The sequence below is a fragment of the Oenanthe melanoleuca genome, chromosome 7 (assembly GCF_029582105.1).
Source record: "Oenanthe melanoleuca isolate GR-GAL-2019-014 chromosome 7, OMel1.0, whole genome shotgun sequence".
NCBI lineage: Eukaryota > Metazoa > Chordata > Aves > Passeriformes > Muscicapidae > Oenanthe > Oenanthe melanoleuca.
The window spans coordinates 5,773,261-5,796,926 of record NC_079341.1 but is presented as its reverse complement, the minus strand read 5'-3'; positions in this window follow the sequence as shown (position 1 = coordinate 5,796,926).

Genomic DNA, 23,666 nt, shown 5'->3' with positions numbered 1-23,666 from the left:
ACTTTTAACTTCTAATACATATTTACATGGGTAATTAAGCATAGTGGCTCAAAAGATATCTTAAAATGGTAATTATTAACTGGAATTATTCCCAGAAGTAATTTCTAAAATCTGGGGCACTGCATTTCACTAAGTTTCAGTACTACTATATGGTTTCTTGCTTTTCTTTTTTTCTTAGATAAATGTACATCACAAGACTAATTGAACCAGATGAAATTGCTATGATAAACACAAACTGTGGACTTTCCCAATCTGTATTGGTTCTCCAGCAGTTTCAGAGAAAAATCTGACAATGCAGCTAAGACTGCAAATATCTAAGGGACTTCCTGCAGGTTGGGAAAAGAAAGCCAACAAGCACAGCACTTGCACCCAGAGAATGCAGCACAGAACAGCCATAAATTATTCTAAAATACCACTGAAATTCCCTTTGCTTGCATGCCCATGAACAGCCACTTCCTTCTCTAAAACTGAATATAAGTACTGGAGCTGACTCTTGACATTCAAATTTGAGACAAAAAGAAAAGTATTATCTCTTGTTTCACCTATTCCTCCTAAAATAGTCAGTCTCTTACTCAATAACATTTTAGTGACCAAATTTCACTTAAAAGTCATGCAAATCTTGTCCCAAAGTTCTAATATTAGTAATAAACCAAATTTAGAAGTTCCCCTGTAACATGGGATGAAGGCACCACAGTTCAACAAATCAGCAATAAACTGATTTAAGCCAGATTTACACCACTGGATCCATATAGTAATCAATAAACAGAAATGACCTCAGAAAAGTCTAAGGATTTTACACGTCCCAGAGTCAAGGTGAAGTCACAGAACAAACAAAAATAAAGAAATACAGGAGAGACAAAGGTTTGTAGCTCTTCTGTGGTCATTTCCCTCTCAACACCTTCTTTGTGAGCACCAAATAAAACTTCTCATCACCCCAGAATCCTCCTACCAATCTGATATAATACCTCAGGTATAGTTTTAGCTTTATGTCTTGAAATTTAGTTAGCCCTCTCTGAGCAAATGAGGATTTTCAGAGTGGGAAAGTGCACTTCACCTTTACTACAGGTATCACAGCACTTGCCCTTTACTATAGGATAATAAGTCCTATTTTAAGAAGATTCCCCCGAGAAATAACCAGTTTACATCTCTATAGTTTAGAGTACCCCACTGATATTTCATTTTGAATCATCCTCTAAGACAACTTCTCTTCATGCTGTGAATTTCCTTTCATGTTAAAGTGTTTTTTATTAAAGAAAACTTTTCCTTCTTCCCCATAAACATGCATTATAAAACAGTTATTAACTGCACAATCTTTTTTTTAAATTTGTCATCTTAGTAAATGGTTTAGATTAAAAATAAGAGATGAAGCTGCTGCTTAAACCATCCCAATTTTGTAATGTCCTAAATTCTAGGGCTTGACTGAGCAACCTTGTTAAAATATTCTTATGTATGCTTTTGTGTGCAAGACCACTCTGTGTTTACTTCAAACTTCTTGATAAATACATATTTTTGGCATACATATATTATCAATAATTTTAATCAATTATGTAGTCATCTCTTTGGTCTATATAGTTTATTAGAAATTAATTAAGTATATAAATCAATCTCCTAGTAATTTCTAACTTCATAATCATTAGAAATGGTTACATATATATATATATATAGAGAGAGAGAGAGAGAGAGAGAGAGAGAGAGAGAGAGAGAGTCATATTACCCAAAAATTATTCACTTTTTTTTCCATTTTCACATTTGAAGGCTGGGCAGAGATAACCAACTATCAGCTTTCTCTCAAGACTATTTTTCCCTTCATTCTGATGGGAATTTATGGAGACTATCTCTAGGAGAATCATTAGCTGTGACCCCAAGTGTATTAGGAAAAGAATCAAAGCCAAGAGGAATCTCCTACAAAGCTTCCAAAATAAGTTCAGTTTACACTGTTCCCATGTGAAATACCAGTGTCCCATGCATGGCTTTCTCACAGAATCCCATCCACCTAAAAAATCTTTCCCAAGATACTCTACTACTACTACCAGAATAATAAAAAAAAAAAAATAAAGTGGCAAACATTTAGTTTAAGACTGCAGATTTAGAAATGCATTTCTGCAGAGTCTCCTTCCTCCCCAGACCCCTACAGCTGCTAATCCTTCTTTTTTTTTCTTTTTTACTATAAGTTTTCCAAGAAAACCCTGCAAGTTTATACATTCTGACTTTAATTGGTCACTAGGTACCACCACCACAACAAACCATCCCTACAAGCCTGCCTTGGAGACTTACTCTGCAGCCACAGGGATGAAGAATTTCTTTCACAGAGCTCCCACAAGACAGGATTTATACCTAAGCATCTGCTTTTGTTACCACAGCTTTCTGTATGAAACATTTCTATCTGCTTCTGCTATTTCAAATAATTGACAGCTGGATGGTTCACTATTTCCATAGTTAAATTATATTTACCCAAAGAAAGAAGTGTGATCCATTTTGAATAGGGCTTGTGCCTTTTGAGTATCATCATGATGGATTTATACTTTTTTCCCTTGTGACATTTTAAAAATATTATGACATATTAGAAGGATTTTTTTATGTCTAGGAAATTAATTGATTGTTAATTATTTTTGCTCTTTCCTCAAGCTGTTTAGTCGGTTGCTTTTCCAGATGAATCATTTAGTTGAAGTATTGATTAGATGAAGCAGATTTTAAGCAGTGTTAAAATACTCCCCTAGTTCTGTGCCTTATGAGTTACCCTATTTTCTTAATATTAAATAGTTCTAAAAGAACAGAGAAAGATCTGATTAGATGTTCTTTAATACACCCCATGTTAGTGACATAAATGCTTTAAAATTTCAGTCTCTAAATTCAGCAAATAGAAACATCTAAAAATCAATAGAAAAATTTCCTTTATGTTATTTTAAGTTATTAGTCAAGAAGATACATCAAAAGGTTGCAAAGAAACCTTGAGGTCAGAGCCTTAAAGGACACCTGCAAAACCTCAACAGGAAATTTCTGTAGATGCAGTAATTTATATTTTGCTGTGGGCAAAGGAGCTGTGCAGTTTCTAACAAATCAATGCAAGCCAAACCAAAATTAGCAAATTGTCTGATCTGACAAAACCAAATTGAACAGTTGCCTTCAGGAGGAGAGAGCAAGCAAAGCTAATAATGCAATTTACTCTGCTGCAAGCAATCAGTTGTGGCATCATGGTAGGACTCCAACTCAGAGCTCTTCCCAGCCTAAGATGATTTTATGGTTCTAGTGTACAGCATGGGGCAAATCTTATTTACAGCCCTGGATGGTTTGTCACAGAGACAATTAAACATCTGTATTTCTACACTACACCAGTTTCAAGAAAGTTCACAGATCTACCTGGCAAGGAGATGGTGTCTGGAGGAGACAAGAACTCTTTGGCAGAAAGAAGGGTCTGGGGAGGTGGGTTTTTCTGGGTTTTGGTTGGTTTTTGTTGGGTTTTGGTAAATTGGTTCAGTTTAGATTTGGGGTATTGGGTTTGGGGGTTTTTGTTTTGCTTTGTTTGTGTTTATGTGTTTAGTTTTTTTAACTGGACCTTTAAGTGAGCTCTGTTTTTGGAGAGCAATTCTAGCACCTTACAGAGCAATTCACCTGGAGCTGAGTGTGACCATTTGCCTGGAGCTGCAGGATCAGGAAACCCACTTGTGTGACCTTGATATAATTCCTACTTGAAGAAATGCTAGCAGGCACTGAGATTTCTCCCCTCAAACGAATCCCTTTGTGCAGAAATACTCCCCTGCAGGAAGCCACGTTCCTCCTGATCTGGATTCCTAAAGCAGCCAAGGGCACTGGCACACAAGCACAGCAGCCTCAGGGGAGTCCTGAGGAGCAGAAAACATGATGGAGCTTTCCATGTTTCATTCTGTAATAGAGCAGCTGCAAAGGCAGAGGAGAGACTGCTGCTATATGTCATTCAGAAATAATATAATCCAGACTGCTTTGTGAGAAGGCATAATGCACAAATGCCTCTTGAATGTTAATTGTATATTTTTCTGTTCAGGGGTTGCTGTGAATCCAAAGTGGTGTTTCTAGCAGCACATTGCCCACCACACTTTTCATTCACAGGCTGTAGATGTGGCACATGCATATAATAAGTTATATTTAATAGGTCATAAGCAATGCTATTTTTGTTTAAAAATGTGCTGCATGCTATTCTCCATCTCCTTTCCTGACTTTGCACTTGCAGATATGATTCCTGATATCTATATTAATATTTAAGATAATGCAAGTGTCAGGCACTAATGCATTATACCTGTTGTCAACAGCCTAATCTGTAGACCAGGTTATTTTTTCTCTGATTAAAAGCAAGATGAATCCATGCACCAGAATAACCTATTCATTTCTTACAATTCTATATCAGCAGGGCTTTACTTCAACCTGTCAGATGAAGTGCACATTAAATATTAGCAGATTTAAATCTAACATGTTGGGAGTTTCTTTTTATGCTCTTTTTAGTAGAGTTTGCTTCAGCTCATTGCACACATCAACACTATAAAATGTGAGGTATATTGCCATATATAGTGAATGTGCTCTCCCTGACACAGAATGCTAATCTACTCTCAGGGTAAAACCTCTTAGATATCATAATATAGAAGCACTGGTTTATTTTTTTTATTTTCTTCCTACCTCCCTTGTCCCCACCCCAAGATGTGCTACAAGCCCCCACCCCAAGAAACTCTCAATTTGCCAAAAATCAGATGGTCCTCTCAACACCTTTTCAGGTTTTCCCCTGCCAACTTCAATTAAAATTTTTGTTAATGCTTATTGGCGTTTCAGACCTCATAAAAATGCAGTCAAGGAGGAGAAGCACTTTGACTTATCTTCCAATAAGAGCTGGGTCATCGAATTAGGTTACAAAGAGAAGGTTCCTGTTTGATATGTTGTTAGAACAGCATTGAGAGATACAGTCATAAAAAAGGGGGGTTAAAAAAACCCCCAACCCTAAAAAGACTGGGCTGGATTCTGCTTTGGCTTGACAAGAGCATATCAGTAGAACTTTGATAAAAGGACTGGTTTAGCTATAGAATAAAATAAATAAAAGTTGTTTTTCAGTTCATACAGAGGACCACAAATCATGGACTCAGTGCTCTCACACACACAGAGCAAGAGAATTATTCCACTCTGATATCCCCCACAGAAACCTCCATCCTAAGGGCAGGGACAACTGACCTACTCTTCAACCAGACCATTTAATCCATTATATTCCCAGCCAAGCATATTTGAGTAAGCTGGCCTAAAGAAATGCAGTGATTCAGCAACTGATTCCTAAAAAAAAATGTTTAGCTTTCTCCAGGGATATGGCACAAACCAAATATTTGAGGGTACTGTGATAATGTTGTTTTTTGGTTTTTTTTCTCTGCATGTGCAACATCAGAGCTATGAGCTAGCAGATGTACTAGGGCATTTTGCTTAGGACTAAATTCCAGGTGCAAAGTTAAAAACAGGCTTAAGATTTTGGGTGATCAGAGTCAAGTTATAAAGCAACCACCCCAACAATCCTCAGCTCTGGGTACAGTTTTATGTGAATGCCTGCTCTTCTTGAGACCTGGCCATCAGTCATTAAATCATTCAGAAATAGAGAAGTTACACTGCTGCATGACAAAGATATTCTCATACTGAACCAAGCCAAGCTGCCAACCACAACACAAACAGCAACCTCTGTTTAGGTTCTGTTCACTCCATATCAGCATGGGGGCAGGGGGTGGGCAGCCTGCTTATCTCTTGGCACTTCTTTTCACTCACCACAGCAAAAGAAATTGCTTTCTCAAAGTGAAGCCAAAGTTTCAAAGTCAGAAGTAGCTGATGCCAGGATCTTGATGTGGCCAAATACAAAGCAGTGTTCTTAAATCAAGGGGAGCCTAAGCCTTGGTTCAGGGCTCACATCCACCCCTACTATTCTCAGTCCCACTAACACATCTCTAGATTCACAAGAGGGATCATTTCAACACACAAGCCAGAAAATAGATGGCAGAGCACTGCTGATGCTGCAGTAACTGGAAGAATGTTCTCTATTGCTCAGCTGCAGAATAATGTTATTTTTAGACAGAAATAAATCCAGCCATCTCTGAAAATGGAATCTATAAAAAATGCTGAACCTCTGGTTTGGTTTTATTAAATCCAATCCAATAGGAAGTCATGCATTATGATGCAGATTTCCTGCAAAGTACCTCTGTGCAGAAGCACTGAGTAATGAATCTCTACTCATATTCTTGATATGCAGTTCTGGCACAATATTCATGAGAGCTGATTGCTTATTCATCTGATTTTTAAGATGGAACTGTAGGATTGCATCCTGGCATTCCTTCTGAGCACAAAAGCAGAGAGATTTCAAAAGGCTTTCAAATCCAGAGGGTCTCCCCAGAAAAATGAGGCCTTACTCTTACTGTATTTAAACCTTGCTTTGTAAACAAACAGGAAGAACACATTTCATTGGTATGTAAAAACACATATAAACCAAGAGTTTATTCTCAGCCTAGCTGATAATTGAACAGTCATATTATTATTAGCTGAAATTAACTAACTCAGAAAGAAGAATGAGAAAAAAATGTTCCTATAAAAATATTTACCTTTCTGGTGTTAGCTTGCCCTGCTACTCTGAACCCTTCAGCCAGGAGTTACATCCTGGCCTTGATGGTTGCAGAGCTGCCACCATCACTAGTGGCTGAGGGCAACAAAATGCTCATGTTTTTGTTTTTGTTTTTTAATATAGATTATGCCTTAATCTTTCAAATCAAAACTACAATCTCAGTACTCCAGTATAATCTTGCCAGACCTTAGTTTCACTGCTAGTGCAACCAGCACAAAGTCAAAATGTATCTGCTGTGAGAAAGAGAGATCTCTCCATAAAGAGAGATTGTTTTATTATGCATTCAGTGAGATGAGTCTAGCATATTTTACAAGTGGAGATTTTAGTACTTGAGCAACAAGGAGAGGAATGAACAGCAGCACACTCCACTGCACACATGCCTTGAGGCTGTTCAGTGTTTCACTTTTCTGTGATGCTCAGATGATTTCCAGCAGCATGACACAGACTCCCTTCCTCGTGTAACACATCTGTATTCTAGTGTACCATGCATATTTAAAGTGTGCTGCTCAGATGAGGCACCTTTGTTAAAGATAACTATAGATAAATGACACCCAGCTCTATAGAGAGCTCTTCTTTGTGACAAAGAACCTTCAGCAACAAAAGCAAAACTTCTGCTTTAGAACTTGTGAACCAGCATGAAATAGGAGTGATTGTAATAGAATTGAAACAGAGTTGATAAAGATCAGTGGTGTAGTTAAGAAAACTGAAGTTCCTTTCAATGGAGAAAAGACAGTAGTAATGTGTCTGCCATATTTTCTAAGTGATGAAATATTACACACTTCTTTCCTACCTACTAAATGGAATCCAGACCTAGGTAAATCTCATTCTTTCAAAAGGGTGTTAGGGTTTTTTAGATTGTTATTTTATTATTTCTACCCAGTCCTTCCTACATTTTGCTATCTCTCTCCTGCTCTTGGTTCCAGAAAATTTTAGAGGCCAGTAAAACTCTATTTGTCCCAGTAGTGCAGTGCTGCATTGAACACCAGCACCAGTGGGGATCAAGTGAGAGAATAAATTGAATCATTAACTTCCCAACTGAATCCTTTAAAAGGTGCAGTTGATAGTGCAGCACAGCTTGAACAGCAAAGATGTTAATGCAACCTCTCTAGTTCATACCCACACACCAACCTGGAAGTTATGTGCTCCAAGACTGCCCACATTCTCATTTTAGCTCACTTAAGTTTTATACACAGCCTCATATGATTGTCTATTACACTATCATGTATGATATATTCAGGGGCAGAGCAGTATTTTTTACTATGATGTAGAATCTTTTGAATTTGAGGACACTAAAAGGTACCATAATCTCATTTAATCTTCAGATGTTCTACCCTGCAGCAGCTGAAGAAGGCTGTGCAGTTCAATGCAATACCAATAAGTGCAATTCAGTGCAATACTAATTAGTATTTGAAAACAAATCTCAGGTTTCACATCCATGCAAAACCAATGTTGTGTATTGGGGCTTCTCTGTTTGTGTGCACGTGAAGTGAAATAATACTCAGAATTTTAGGCTGCTAGAAGTGTAATACAGGTTTGCTCACAAATAAAATGTTAAAGTATTCATTAAATCATCTTCACCAATTAAAAATAAGACTTTCCTGATAGGTCTGATTTGTATTCTGTGTTTTGCATAATTACTCAAGCCTTTGAAAAGACATAATGAGAAAAATTACTGACAAAGAAGAAAACGCACCAAATGTAAATGACATTATCTTCACCTAATTTAATCAGTCATACCCAGACAAGAAAAAATAGCTAAATAAATTCATACTCTGCTTTTACTTTAACTATTTCCCATTTACTGAGAAATACATTCCTATTTATTTTTAATTTATTTCCCATTGAGTTGTAGGACTAAAAAACTTACTAAAAGCATTTCAGATCTTTTGGATGCTATTCATTTAAAAAAGATCATCCAGATTAGAAAGGAGAAACTAAGCTGTACTACAAGAGATACCCAATATGAAAGCGTGATAAACCCTAACTGAGACACATTGCATGTATTATAAACAATGTCATTTATATTGTTTTAAAAATCAGCTTCAGGTCTAAGGGCAAAGGAAGTCAGGTGAGTGCATGATTGGTTTCAGCTGTGTTTAGGGCAGAAGTTCAGCACATGTCATTGTTTTTCTGAGCCTGTCCTACTCCATGGTGCAGGACATGGGACTGCTGCACCTTCTGTTCCTTCCTCCAGCAGGGTACATTCTAAACCTTCAAAAGGCATGTGGGAGGGCAGCACCAGCAGCAGCTGCCTGTCCCCTTTTCTCCTGCATTAAATTCTACTCTCTGACACAATGTAAAGCATTCAGAAGGGTTCTGGGCAAGTCCAGGGCTTTTCCAGTAAGTTTCAGAAGATGATGCCCTATTTGAGGTGTACCCTTGGGTCTGCTTAGTCCTCCTTCACAATATGCATGGACCCATCTTTGCACACTACACTGACATGTTTTTTGTCAATAGAGATCAAAACTATTTTCATAAAGTATTTGAAGAAAGTGTTTCTTCAATTTCAAACCAGTTTTGGAAGCTTCAGATAATTAACCAGGTTTATTGTACAATCAGAAGGAGACATTTAATGTAATATATGCCAATACATAATGTACTTCCTTATCAACAACTGTGGCTGCAAAAGATTTTACATTTTTGTTAAGAAAGCTAAAAATCTGGCAGGCCATACGAGTTCCAGGTGCTAGTTTTTCTTCCAGTGGAAGAGAAAGTTTAGTAGGTTTAGTAAGACAAAGGCTGTCCTGTTCTTCCTTTATTCATCAATGACAGAAATAGTTACATCATCTTTTTTTACCTCTGAATTAGTTAATTATAATCTCATCAGTTGCTTTACAATCCCTTTAAATTCTGAAAAAAATGCAACAACAGACCAAAACTGGGGTGCCAAGTTTGCAGCTCTGTGCCAGAGACCCCATCTGATCCACCTAAAATCCCCTCTCACATCACCTCACATGGTGCAAGGCAAACCACAGCAGAAGTTCATCACCACACCAAGCCAGACTGAAAACTGCTGCTCCTCAGGACCTCAGTTCACAATATCCCTGCCCTGGGGCCAGAAACATCCATCAAAAGCAGGCAGCAAATGGCTGGGGACAGCAGCAGCATCTGTTGTCAGGTCTGATCCTCATCCCCTGCCGTGTGTCTCAGAGCTGGGCTCTCCAACAGGGCTTAGGTTAAACCAGAAAATATCCTTGTGCCTACAACATCACAGCAAAGTCACCACTTTCCAAAAGGGCTGGCTGATTTGTTGAAAAAAATTAGAACCAAACCACTGAAATTTATCTTCATGCCCTTTTCCATTTTTCTAGTATTACACCAAAAACAAACAAACAAAAAAAATATTTGAGATGATTCCTAGACACTATTAGAAACCAGGTTTCTACAATAAAGCCCCATTTAAATAAATACTAAAGAACACACATTTAAATAGATTAATCTGATAGTAGGAGGGAACTGTAAGAAAGTTCAGGACAGTAATTGAGAGTAGAAATGCCTCCTTTGAAATCACACACTTTCAAGCATTGTGATCAAATACAAGAAAATGAAGGGTTATTTCATTTTGGAGATCAAATATTCCAAGATGAGGTGACTTGAGCACCTTAATGAACTAGCTAGTTACTTGAAATTTACTGGGAAAGGCACCAGTTTGCTGTCAGAAGCAGTCCATAGAAATATCCATATAGACTTCAGCCTAGCATTTAATATTCCTTTTAGCCCTTACTAGAACTGGAGGTAGGTTTTTATCTGAATGTGGCTGACAGGAGAATAAAACAGAAGAATAAGCAATAAGATACTAGAGCAAAAGCACTGCAAGTTAGAAAAATTACTCAAAATGGTAACGAAAAGTCAGTGGGGAACCAGCTCACTTCATTAAACATCTGCATCAGAAGTCTCAGACTCATAGAAATTAAATTGGTTTACTGTAATCCATAATATTTACTGTAGCACCAAGTGTAGTCCCCAAGATACAGGAAGGGAGCAGGAATATAGAATTAGAAACTCAAGACTGGAACTGAAGAACTTCCTATGAAGAGTCACCAATTTATAGATCAAAACTGTTGTGTGCAGGTTCATAGAGTGACAAGATCCCTTAAATTATTTCCTATAAATACTTGAAATGACTGCTTTTTTCCTTCTACTCATAAAACTCTAAACTCTGCATTTCTATAGACCAGCCAGTTGGAGAGGACAGATTTTCAAGTTCAGGAGAAATCTCCCACCAGTGAAGTTTAAGACTGAACACAAAGGGTACCAGGTATGCACTGTTCCTGCTGAGCATCTCTAGTCCACATAGCTCTGGCTGGGACCATTTCTTGGTGCTAGAGACACCTTCACACTTTTCTAAGAATAATATTTGCTAATGGATTTCCTGTAACTCAGTGTCTTGGGTTGCAATACAGGATATGACCAAAAGTCTGTCTTCTATCACCATCTCCTAAAATCAGCTGGGGCAATCATCTTTATCTTTTCCACAACCCATACTTCCTCCAGGAGATATCTCCTGTTAATGGCCATTCAGTCCCAGGGCATGACTGATAAAATTACATCACCCCACTGGGAGATGCTCCAGCCAGGGGAGCAGCCAAGCCTTTCCTACCCAGATAAAAACTGAGATTTTGGACACCAAGGTACCTTCTTTCCACTGCATTCCAGAGGAAAGCCAGACCTTTCCACATCATCCCTGCACCTTCAGAGGAAACTGCACCTTCTCCAGGAGCACTGCTCCAGCTGAACCACATCTGCCACTGCAGGAGGATGCAGCCACCATTGAATGGGACTGTGCCAACACCCTGACTGACTGACGGGTGTCAGCTTGGATTCTGACTCTGGCAGTGTTTTGGGATTGTTCTTTGTAATACTGTATTTCTATTTTAATTTTCCTAGTAAAGAACTTTTCATAGGCAGCCTTTCTTCACCATCACATCTAGTTACATAAAACACAAAACTCCAGAACAAAACAGGAGCATCCCCAACACAATTCAAACATTACTCAGCACCTGTGGATGCTGCTACTGAGCCCAGCTGAACACTGTCCTTTGTGCTCTCTGTGGGACTGGAGTTTCAGATATTGCCTCAACTTATAATTCTGAAAGAACAGAGCTGCTACCTCATTTACACTCTCACTTTGTACAAAATGAGGTTTTTCTTACACGTGCCCCTCTCCACCCTTTTCTGAGAACCCTCCAAGTCAATCTCCGTGAATCTGTTGGATTTAACTGGCACAAGGCTCCTAATATCTTCCAAACATTTAATAAGTGAAAAATAAAACCACTCAAACTACATTTTAATTTAAGGAAACGTGGTATGGCACTGCAGTTTCATAGACACACACAATGATTTCACCAAGTGTCAAAGTGTGAAACTTATTCAAAAAGGAGGCATTGTAGGAAAAGTAGTCCTTCAAGTTTACTCATACATGGCAATACTGATAAACTTTCCATTCAGCTGCTGCTGCTAATTACCCAGTTAAAATCCATCCCAAATGTGATGGCTTGCCCTGTTTATCCTTTCTCACAAAATTGTTCATTAAATATAACATCAGGCAGGCATTAATTGTCATTGCTATGCAAAGTCTCATGTTTTCAAATTATACACTTTGCTTCACTGAAAAAAAAAAAAAACACCAGGCAGGAAATCCTCTTGGAGAAGTTTCTGGAGTCATGTAAGAACAGAAAGCAATTAGGAGCAGTCAATAAGAGCTTACCACAAGGAAACTCTGCCAGTGCAACCTGACCACCTCCTATAATCAAATGACCAGGTTGAAGGAGAAATATTCACCTGTGCACTATCAAAGGAAACTCTTTGCTTTGACACCATCCCATGTGTCTGAGAGGGTGATAAGCATTCCCTGGGGTGCAGCTGAGAAAGTCTGTGTTGCTCTCAAGTAATTTAGATTATAATTCACCTGGAAAGGAGCTATTTTAACCTTTATTTCTGTTCACAGAGGCACAGCAAGATTACCTCGAACTGTATTAATGCTTGCTGTGCTTCAAGGTCTGCTTGAAGTTGTGAGAAATGGTGAAATAATAGGCTAAGGGAAACTCTGGCATCTTTCAGATGGGGATCAAGCCAACTGTCAGTTTACTACAGATTTTTAGCCAGCCAAGTTGCAGTTTAAGATGCCCCACCTTTGTCATTGCTCCCTCCTGAGCATCCTGAAAATGCTCAGCCCTCCAGCACAGAGCCCTCCTCATCTGGAGCTCAGCAAGAGACACTTTGGAGTGGATTCTGGAAGCACTTCAAAAAGCACAGCCATAATATTCTTCTCAACGGTTTCCTATAAGTAGAGATTCATTTTTCACTAATTAAATGCTAATATATAAATAATTGAATATTTATGGAAGCTGAGCATTAACTTTGAACACAGTAATAAATAGAGCAAACAGCCATTTAGTTTGTAATTGTATTTTTCCATTAATTCTTATTTTGCTACTGCAATTCCCTTCATGGGAAGGCAACATGTCACCTAAACCTTGCATTATAGACCATAAACAGGTGATATGTGGATACCTAATGCAAAGAGCAAGGGTCTAACCTATGAATTTAGAGGAATTTTCTGTGGGCAGAATTCACATTTAAGTATGGGTTTAGACTTTGTGCCATCCCCTTCCATCAGCAAAATCATAAGTTTTTCAGGTGTCCATCTAAAGAACATACAGCTGTGAAGTGGCAGTTGTGCAGCAATTTATATTCCCTGTAAATATGAGCTGACAGAACTCATGAGGGTTGTATCTGTAAACCATTAAAATTTTTTATGCATCAGGAAAGCTTTTCATTAACAAGTTTAATATTACACCTGTGGACAATATGCTTGCAGTATACACCAGATGATTCACCACTGTTGTTGATATTTTTAGTCTATTTTAGGTTTGCTTTGTGTTAGTTCCCAATAAAGTAGCACAGTCAGAAAAAAGAGTGAGAAACAAAGCTGCAAATAGAGACCAGGGAAAGGGCAATTAACAGCAATTCCTGGGGAAAAAAAATAGAACTTCTATAAAGTGCAGGAGTTGTATTTTTCATCATCATTGCCATTGTGACATTGCCATTGTCATTATTAATATGTCTCCTTACATTACTGGCACTTTAGTGCAGTTAATGGCCCATTCCCCAAACTACCTCACTCTTAATCTGTGTCTTTCTTTATTAAACTACTGGTAAGTGAGCAGAGAGTGCCCTGTATTAACACTTTCCATTGAAGACTGGATGTTGTACTGCTTCAAACACGAAATACACAGATCCCCAGAAACATTCTTAAATTATAAATAACAAATGCAATTAATGTCTTAATATCCATTAGTTCAAAGACTCTGTGGCAATTCATTTTCAACCCATAATGTGCTTTTAAAAGTCTGTTTTGTTTGCATGAGGGTATTCAGAGTGAGCAAATGCAGCATTTTTTGTGCCTTGAAACAGTGATAAAGTTGGGCTTTCCACTTATTATTCATTTAATAAAGTAAAATTGATTTTCAGTATTTTTTTAATAACAAATTGTTGTTCTACTCTTACCTTGAAAATAAAATATGCATTTAAGGATTAACATTCATTTCCTCCAAGAACAACTCAAGAAAGTAATTTCAAGAAAATTAAGACTACAAGCCAAAATATATGGAAATCTTTGCTACATTCTTTTCATATGAAGAACAGAAGGGCCAGAACTGCTGGTTCCCAGGCTTAATTTTTTTCCTACTCTTTTCACACTTCTGTTCCAGAAAGATTAACTGAATGTGCAAATGTGAATATTATGTTAGGTATAACAGTTTATGTGGCAGAATTTCACCAACAGAATAGATCAAGGGTCCAAGGAAACTGCCTGAATATTTTCCTTAGGGCTGCCTACGCTGACACAGGAAGGTCACTCACAAATCTGCCTTTTTCCCTGTTGGAGCAAGGAAGGAAGGCAGGGACCCTTATGTGGCATCATCACCTCTTTTGGTCCAAACCCAGAGCTTCACTAAAACCATGCTGGATGACAACATTTTGAGGGAAGTAACTGAAAAATCTGCAAATGGTTGTGCCTGCAAATGTTCTCCTGTGACATTTTCCTGGTGTTGCTCTCAATGGAAAGCTGCATGAAGCCAGTTTCACCCAATCCTGTCCTATAGTGAACAGATCTCTTGATTTATCACTGAAATATGGGAAAGTGGTGAAATATTTCAAAACAAAAATATGCCTCAATAGAAAAATTCATTTGGATAAAGAAAAGCTGGAAGCTTGAACCCAGTATGAAGTACAACTCTGACTGAAATATGTTAAGGAATGCAAGTTTCCACCTTTGTTTTGTTCTGCTGAAGAGGCAATCACCCAAACTTCACATCCATCACAGAAAGCCTGACTGCTGCATTCAGTTGCTTTGAGACTCTGATCAGCTGTGATATGTCATTTGACTTTGAGGCTCTGTAAATTAATCCATCACATTCTTTAAAGATTTGCACATCCCCTTGTGCATAGAAGATGCTCAGAAAAAAAAAAAAAATCCAAGAAACACCAAGGTGATGCTCTGTCACCCTGTCAAGCTGCACTATGAAACAAGTTTCAAAGTAAAAAAAAAAAAAGGAACTGATTGTTGCTCCCCCAAATATTACATGACTTTAGATGCTTTTTTAGCATATATTAGATGCTTTAAAATTTGGCCACATTAATTTATAATTCTACATTGAAAACTCCATTTCCTGTTTGAGTTCAACCTAAATTCATTAACAGTTTCAGATCATGATTCCCTGTATAGATTATTCACCAAGGAGAAGACAACCCCAACTCTGAATATTAAATTTATGAGAAAATCATCTGAATGGCTTTCTCCAAGGAAACCCACAAGAGGATACATTTTGGTGTGGAAATTTCTATGACCTTTTATTAAGCATTAAAAAACATCAGAGAAGATGGTGGGGCAGGGGTGTGTGGGCTTTTTTCCTGGAGTTTTCTTCCCCCTCTACACTCAGAAGTTTAAACTTTTTCTTCTCCACCCCTTTCACACTCAGCCCCAGAGCATTCTATCTCACTCCAAACAACAAGCTGCTCTGGTTCTTTTCTTTCCTCTCCTTTTCCAAGGGTCAGTTTTACAGCAGGTCACTTGTTGCAGACAGGCAGAGATATTATAAAAGAAAAAGCATTATAAAATATGGTTTAGGCTCTTCTACTCTAGCTAAGCTGGCAGTAGCTTGTAAGTTCCCATATGAAAGAATCAAAGGAATGAGAAGCAGCTAACACAACAACCTATTCTAATAAGAAAAATAAACATAAACAATAAAATCTATCCCAGTGATTAAGATATGTAAAGATAAACCTGTCAGTGCCCAAATATCACAACACTTCAGCTATTAACCACAGACATCTTCTAGAGGACTTATGCCTGCTAGAGCTTCAACACTGAAGCTGAAATCTCTTCCATCTCCAAATATTAAAAAGATTCTGTTGTTGGTTCTGACTGCCAGAGGCAAATTCGCTGTTGATCTCCTTGTGAGATTTAACACTGAAATTGCTACAAGAAAACACAAGACAGATAAAATTAAGCTTCAAATATAAACAGAGAAGAAAATTGGGTGAAGCATCAAACTCCTCACAGCTGATTATAACTTAGCAAGACACACACACCTATTACATAAGCAAACAGATAGGATACAAAGATATTCATTATTAAATACACTTAGAAAATATGCATAGAATTCCTAGAATAAGGGCAAGGGGAATGAATGGCATCAGATTTGGAAGTGTCAGCTGCAGTAATTGACTGTTAACTTTTCTCCTATCTTAAAAAAAAAAATATGCTGCTGAACTGCCAGGAATATTTTTCACTGTTCTCAAACAATTTTTCTCGTTGTGTGACTAGATCAATCAGGCAAGTTAAAGAACACAGGATATTCAAAAGGAAGAGCTAGTTTTCACTGGGAATCTGACCTGTTGGCTGGCTGGGAACATCTTTTTTTACAAAGTGGCTCTTGAAGAATAGATATTGTCAGAAAAATCAAACTCCTCTTATGTGGTAATGACCAGGCATGTGGCACTTCCCTCCCTGGTGCTCTGTGAAGAGCAGTTTCCAGCCCTGTAAAACCTGCCTGAGTGTTGGATGTGCAAGCTGAGATAATGCAAGACACCACTTCCAAGTGATGGCTCAGTCATCAAAGCATTAGGGAGTGATTTCTTCCCTCTCCTTCTGTGAAAAAGCTGAAGCAGCTGTAAGTGAAGTGTCTCCCACCTCACAGCTGCTGATCTTGCAACACAAGCACAGGTGAGGAGCTCCCATCCCAGAAGGAATCCCACTTCTAACCTAAGTATGGGGCTCCCAGCCAAGCAGCACTGTGAGGGAACAGAAAATCCAGGGCCAGCACACCTGGTGCCTCAGTTTTACCCCAGCACTTGTCAAATACTCAACTAAGGGGTTGGGTTTTTGGTTTGATGGCATCACTCAAAATAGGATCTGGAGAGGGGTGTTTTCACATGGCATAAAAACACATCTTTTGGACCTTATCACTAAACCTGACAGAAGTAAGCACAAGCCACTATTAAGTAAATTATATGCTGTGAATAATCACTCAACAGCTTTGTACTGGGAAAAAAACAGGCTTTCCTTATGCAAAGGACCAGAAACTGTCTCTGTGTAGCATCTACAGTCACTTCTCTCAACACTGTTCTGAATTTTGCCAACTCAAATATCTTCAAGCAACGATGATTGAAGAAGTTTAAAGCAGAATAATGTCTTCAAGATGACAACCTAACTCATTTGCATTGGAAAGAATTTTTGCATAGCACCTTAAGGGAAAAAAAAAACAAACCCACACTTTTTTTCTTTTTTTTTTTTCTTTTTTTTTTTTTTTTTTGTTTAGGAAAAGCATACAATCTGGAATTTAACCCTTTATTAAAAGGGTTAGCTACTTGCAAGAAGCAAGGCAACAATATGGGATGACCACAAAAGGACCTGTGTGCTCAAAGATTATGAGGTTGAGCACTGATTTTTGCTTCATTTTTAACAATCAAAACAGCTGTTCCTTCAGACCCCCTTTGCTTTTTGCTTTCCCTAGTTGCATTTTAACAATTTTGGTTCTTTAGTTCAAAGAACTGATTTGCTAAGAATCAGTTGCTTTATTGTTTCACTGCCTCTAAACAATGATACAGTGATTGTGTTTTTAAGAGCTGAATTTTAAGTGGAAAATGCAAACCAGTATTGAGAATAATTTTTACAATAGCAGCACAAGAAAATAATGTGATGGAATACTGGCACCAAGTAAATGGGAGAGGGTGGTTTAGGAAAAGTTTTCAGGATGACTCCTACTTAAGCAACCTTAATGCAAATCAAATAGACAAAAAAACTACCAATATCTAGCCAGGGTATGGTTTATATTACCCAAGCTATCTTTCATTCAGTATTAGCATTTCTTACAGAAGCTTCATGAAAAACATCATTTAACAGTTTCCAGTCCAATTTAATTTAAGGACTAGTAATATTTTACCTGTACAACCTATTCAACCTAAGGACAGGCAGGAAATTGAAAATACATTGAGAAAATCTCTTAGTACCAAAATCACCTTTATTGTACAATAAAATCACTGTCAAAAAACCTTGTTACTTGTCTGTTACTGTTACTTGTTATTGGTTTTGCCTGCTATGACAGACACCAAGCACCTGAGCCACTTATTCAAATCTGAGAGTTAAATGATTCCCAGAGGAACTGCTGAAATATCATTTCTGTATTTTGCCTTTGAAGCCACATAGGGAAGGCAAGATTGGGAAGGTAGACATGCAGAAGAATGAGGGGAAATAAATCCATGTATGATATTTTGCTAATAAGGACACATTACTTTCTAAAATGAGATTTTGCTCTTATTTGCAATTCCTCAAATGACTCATTAAAATCATGGAAGTACCACCCAGCCTTATATTACCTATTGAAGCCAAGTTGCTTAGGTAAACATTTGTATTTGTGCAACAATTATATAATTAGAAGGGTCCCATTTGCCTTTTTAATAGTAATGAGATGGCACTGACTGTTATGCTGCACAGACATTACTTTTTAATTAATTTATTATTCCAGAAGAAGTTTAAAGGTGGAGGTATATTTTTCCAATAAGATAATCATCAGTCAATTCATTTCTACTTTGATCTGTCTGTTCCACAGTAAAAATTATCACTTTTAGGGTAGCTATTAACAAAATAGTTTTGAGCTAATATTTTGACATATTGCCTAATGGCAACAACTCATCAACTGAGCTATTTCCAACAGACACCACAAAAAGGCTTTTAACATATAACAGACTGTTTTAATATTGTTTCCCTGGAGAAAACATGTGAGCTTGACTAAAGTTCTCTGCAGTAGATAAATATTTTATACATTGAAGAGGCTGCTGATTAATATATCTGGATTGAAGAGATAAAGTAGACACATATGGTTATTAAAAAAATTAGTCACTTTTCCTAAATGGAGACTTCTGCCCTTCAGAGCTGAAGGTACATCTCATATACCAATGTCTCTGAAGATACTTTAGAGTAATTTCACAGGAGTGTGAAAAGCACAAACTAATTAGAATAAACCTTATTTTAAATGTTGCAAGCTAGTCTGCCTAAAATTCAGAGTGACTCATTTTGCTCCTTGAAAGGATGATAAATGGAAATGCTGAATTTTACTTGGACCCAATAAGTGATACTTAATCACATGAACTTACACTCACTTTAATAGTAATGAAATCTAGCAGGACTACTTTATCTCTCCAATCAGTCTGACAAGAGGGACCATTTCCTTTTTGTGTACTCACAATGCATTTCAAGTACTGCTGCCCAAATAATTCAACACAGGCTGTGACCTGAAACAATGCACCAGGAATTTATTGAAAATTGCCCTTTATTCACCTCACAGCAGTTCTCTGCTCAGAAGGATTTCCAGTCCTACATCACACACTGCTCACAGAGCTGAGAAAAAAGAGTTGTTGGATGCACCAGAAATTATTTCCATCCTTAGCACAGCCCTGAATTGCAGGTGAAAGCAATTTCAAGTGTGGCAGCTTATCACACAGAAAAAAATACCAGCACCAAACACAGTGGTGGAACAAGGAGTTTGGACTGTGAACATACAAACACATGCCTACATAAAGAAAACATCAAATTTCCCAAAATATCATCTTGTCATGTGCTGAGAGATAGACAGAGTGAACCAGAGTTTAAAAACCTTCCTGTCCCCAAAATTATAGCATAGAAAGCCTCAGCCCAGGGAGAACATCAGAACAAATTCTTTAAGCTAACACAGCGAAAAATAATTTAAATTACTTTGTTTCTGATTTTATTCTTTGAGCCTGAATCTGTTTTTGCAAGATCCATTTTCAAGCACAGCAAGATCCAGCTGTGAGTGATACACATGTGAAAGAGCAAATCTAATGAGATAATATGGAAAATAGCCTTTTTACTCATGTCCTGGGTGTCACAGAACACCTTGGCATCCACACCCTTCTGCCAGGGTTTGACCTGGGAGTTGAGAAGTTGAGCTACAAGACCTGTTGGGAGATCTGAAATCTATAGATTAAATTCACATTTATTGGCATACAGAGGCTTTCAAAAGAGTCATTGCAGAAGTGAGCTATAAGATACACAGCACTGAGTGGTTAAGAAACCAATACAAATCAGGGTGTGTGTATCCAGCACAACAATAAATGATCTATGAGGAGCAAGGCTCCTCTAGATCCATTCTGTATGAGAGCCTTCTCCAGCAGACATCCCAGGAGCAGTATGCAAATACCACCACTGAGAACAAAATGGCCAACTAAAATACAACAACAGGATTGGAAATCTTAATTTTTTACCATGCAAAGGCAATTTGCCAAGGGACAGAAGCACACCTGTGGGCTCCAGTAATTATTTCAGACTGGCAAGCTGAATCAGATCAAAAGCTGCCAGGAGGGCTGAACCCAATATTCCTCAATGAGAAAGGGTCAGGAAGCATCTGTATTATTGTTGTATTTAGCTCATGCTTCAAAGCAGCAGAAAGCAGCTGCTGAAGAAACTTAGGTATTTCAAAGTAATAAAATTTCTATTTGTTTATTTAATAAAAATTCCCTTCTCACATTTATCCTCCTTCAATATGATATAAAAACCACCAATCTGCACATTGTACTGCCTTGTACAACTCCTGTTCCATCAGTGTTGAGATATCAACTTGCAGCATCAAGGTTTTCAGCACAAATGTGGCTGCTTGTCTTCAAGTGAAGAGAAAAAAAGGTGATAAATTAAAATACCTGAATTACAGCAATTGGCTCTGAAAATTACAGCACCATAAATACATCCAGTTTGATTTCTGAGTAATAGCAACACTACCAGAACAGAAGTTATCTCATGTCTTTAAAAGGAAAATAAATACTTGATTATGGGGCACATTTTAAAATAGTTCTTAGAAAGATCTCTACACAGGAGCGTACTTGCAGAAACCAGAAAAATAGAAGTAATCTGAGGAGTTGAATTCTAAGTTTGAATTCTCTAAAGGAACCAGATAAATGATCACAATACCCTTAATTATTTGTGGGTTTAATCCTCCTTATTCAACAGACAGCCTACCACTTTTCCCTTCCTAAGGGGGAGCTGGGATTCCAGGAATGCTACAGGAATTTCCTTGTGTTCCAACTCTCACCTCCCTCAGCAAGATGCCTCTGGCTTGTGTTCTCTGGAAATACAAACGCAGCCATCGTTGCTGAGCCCATGATTCATCCCTGAGCTTTCTATTCTGGCATCTCCTTATGGCTGCTGATATTTCAGCTACAGCTCAACAAGGCAAAAACGGAAATCCTGACCTTCCCACTCAAGGCAAATCTTTCTCCTAGTCATGCAAGGCAGTTCTCTGCTTCCTGTCACTCAAACCCATCAGCTGTATGTCACTGTCATGTCTTGCCCTCCCATCCAGTATCTGGCCAAGCCTTGGTTATTAGTCCTGTATTTCAGGTCAGGCTTTTCTCTCTATCCATGCACTGAGGATTCACAGTCACTTTTCACATCACAACCCCCCTGTAACACTGCAATTCCCTCAATGCAGTGTAGAGAAACTCTCCACTGCTTTAATTAATTGATCAGTCCTCCAGCTGCAATGAAAGCTCTCCTTGTATCCTTTTCCTTCTTATTCACCTCTATCTTAAAAGTATGTCTAGGTTGCAATACAAGATGTGAGCAAAAGTCTGTATTCTATCCCCATCTTTAAACCAGCTGGGGCAATCATCTTTATCTTTCCCACAGCCCATCCTCCCTCCAGGAAGATTTCATCTGCTGCTGGCCCATTCAGTCCCACTGTGTGACTGATAAAATTACATCATCCCACTGGGAGATGCTCCAGCCAGGGGAGCAGCCAAGCCTTTCCTACCCAGATAAAAACTGAGATTTTGGACACCAAGGTACCTTCTTTCCACTGGATTCCAGAGGAAAGCCAGACCTTTCCACATCATCCCTGGACCTTCAGAGGAAACTGCACCTTCTCCAGGAGCACTGCTCCAGCTGAACCACATCTGCCACTGCAGGAGGATGCAGCCACCATTGAATGGGACTGTGCCAACACCCTGACTGACTGACGGGTGTCAGCTTGGATTCTGACTCTGGCAGTGTTTGGGGATTGTTCTTTGTAATACTGTATTTCTAGTTTAATTTTCCTAAGTTCTTAACTAAGAACTGGTATTCCTAATTCCCATATCTTTGCCTGAGATCTCCTTAATTTCAAAATTTTAATAATTTGGAGGGAGGGGGTTTGCATTCTCAATTTCAAACAGAGGCTCCTGCCTTTCTTAGCAGACACCTGTCCTCCAACCAGGACAAGGTAATATCTTTTAAAGAGGGAATTCTTTTTCAGTGCATGTGTATGTGGCAAACACACACTGCAGCTGAGGTGTGACAACCTCTACTGGTCCTTGCTGCTGTCAAGTCAATATTGTGCCACCACTGCCACACACACAAAATAAATCCTGCAGGACACCACTCAAAGGCCAGGAAGTGTCAGTAATTAAGACTGGTGGACAGGCTTCATAAATCACACACTAGAGCAGGCATGTGACAAAGAAAGGCTGGGGATGGAGGGAGAAATTACCAATCTGGAGCAAAAGGATGTCTGTAAGAAGCAAGGGCACGAGAGAAAACAGACAGTCCAAATAATTCTTCTTATGCGATAAAAGGGAGGCAGTGAGCAAAAATCCCCCACAAGATAGTGACCACACAAAAGGTCAAGACAGGTGATGGTTCCACCTTTGCTGCAAATCTCCCATTTCATGAAATCTTCACAGGCAAGTGATTTTTAAGTCCAAACCCCATTGAACAGTGATGGGAGCAATAAAGAAGTTTGAAATTAAAAGGTCCACCAGGGTGAAAGGATGCTCAAAGTGAGAAAAGCTGCAGAGAAGGACAAAATGACTGCTCTGATCTGTTCAAAATCAGCAGGAATCCTTTGAATAATTTTAAGTTAATGAATGAGGTTTTGGTTTGTAGGGAGGGATGGAGAGGGAGAAGAAATAAATTTAAAAGTGAAAATGTATTGGGAAGAAGGATCTATCCTGAAGGAAGCTGGAAACACTGATTTTATCCATTCTTATTGCCAGTTTAAAGAACTTCTAAATAACTTGTCTTCTACAATTATATCTCAAGTCTTTCATCAATGTAAATAAAGGAAAAATGCACAGTAATTATATGAACAATATCAGTCATCATTTCCTTATTAAAATTAGTTCATTCAACAAGTCTCTTCTTTCAACATAAAGTATGAGAGGGAAAACACCCCATGACTACTGGAGCAAAATTTTAAACACATCTTCATGCACCCTTTTAAGCTTAAGTACAATCCAAAATCCAATAGGTAATAGAAAATTACCTGATCCTTAGATAATAGTTATTACCACGTTCAAGGAGTTTAATAAAAATTAGACACAAAAATTTTGATGTATATTTCTTATTTAAAATTACATCTGCTACATGCATTATTTTCAAGCCTTGTTCAAAATTTTCTGGGCCTTTGATAATTTTCTCCTCTAAAAATATCCCCAAATTCTTTTACAACAAATGCTAAATGAAATGCTGCACATCCCTTCTGAAGAAAAGCTCTCTCACAGTACAACTAGA